At 30.8% G+C, this 1,207-nt stretch overlaps 1 long non-coding RNA gene across 1 annotated transcript in view; it reads right to left on the bottom strand.

Annotated features, from left to right (window-relative positions):
* Positions 1-932: 932 nt before the first annotated feature.
* LOC138635891 (uncharacterized) overlaps positions 933-1,207 on the bottom strand; it is a 1,083-nt gene continuing 808 nt past the window's right edge. Inside the window, exon 3 of the long non-coding RNA XR_011312191.1 lies at positions 933-1,207. This exon is cut by the window's right edge and continues 2 nt beyond it. This is a non-coding gene — a long non-coding RNA (uncharacterized lncRNA).

Consider the following 1,207-nt stretch of genomic DNA (forward strand, 5'->3'; position numbering starts at 1 on the left):
AATGACATGTAAAGTAATGTAATGTAATGTAATGAAATGTAATGGGATGTAATGTAATGAAATGTAATGTAATGTAATGACATGTAAAGTAATGTAATGTAACGTAATTAAATGTAATCTGATGTAATGAAATGAAATGTAACGGGATGGAATGGGATGGAATGTAATGAAATGAAATGTAATGTGATGTAATGTAATGTAATGACATGTAATGTAATGTAATGTGATGTAATGAAATGTAATGTAATGTAATGTGATGTAATGTAATGTGATGTCATGTCATGTAATGTGATGTAATGTGATGTAATGTAATGTGATGTAATGTAATGTGATGTAATGACATGGAATGTAATTAAATGTCATGAAATGTAATGGGATGTAATGTAATGAGATGTAATCTGATGTAATGAAATGAAATGTAATGTAATGTAATGTAATGCAATGTTATGTAATGTGATGTAATGACATGTAATGTAATGGGATGTAATGGGATGTAATGGAATGAAATGGAATGGAATGGGATGTAATGGAGTGAAATGTAATGTAACGTAATGACATGTAAAGTAATGTAATGTAATGTGATGTAATGTAATGAAATGTAATGTGATGTAATGACATGTAATGTAATGAAATGTAATGGGATGGAATGGAATGGAATGGGATTGAATGTAATGAAATGTAATGTAATGACATGTAAAGTAATGTAATGTGATGTAATGTAATGTAATTTAATGTAATGTAATGTAATGTAAAGTAATATAATGCAATGTAATGTAATGAAATGTAATGGGATGTAATGTAATGAAATGTAATGTGATGTAATGACATGTAATGCAATGAAATGTAATGGGATGTAATGGAATAGAATGGAATGGAATGGGATGGAATGTAATGAAATGTAATGTAATGACATGTAATGTAATGTAATGTGATGCGATGCAATGTAATGTAATTTAATGTAATGTAATGATGACATCATGATGGCCGGTAGTCACCAAAGATTCTCACATTTCTCATTATGTTCGTGCACATGGAAATAAAACCTCATATCCGTCCACTATGAGTGACGTCTCTGCTGACTGAAATTGAACCATGTTACTGTTGGGCAGTCGGGTTGTTTTCAAACTTCCAGTCTTCATGCTGCATGTTGAGATCAGATGGTGTTAACCTCCTCTTCCAAACCACTCCTTTCAGAGAAGACCCTGCT

This window comes from Brachyistius frenatus, unplaced genomic scaffold (genome assembly GCF_029030835.1).
Source record: "Brachyistius frenatus isolate BFR_SWC_R1_liver_20210118 unplaced genomic scaffold, ASM2903083v1 Contig_335, whole genome shotgun sequence".
NCBI classification, from domain to species: Eukaryota; Metazoa; Chordata; class Actinopteri; family Embiotocidae; genus Brachyistius; species Brachyistius frenatus.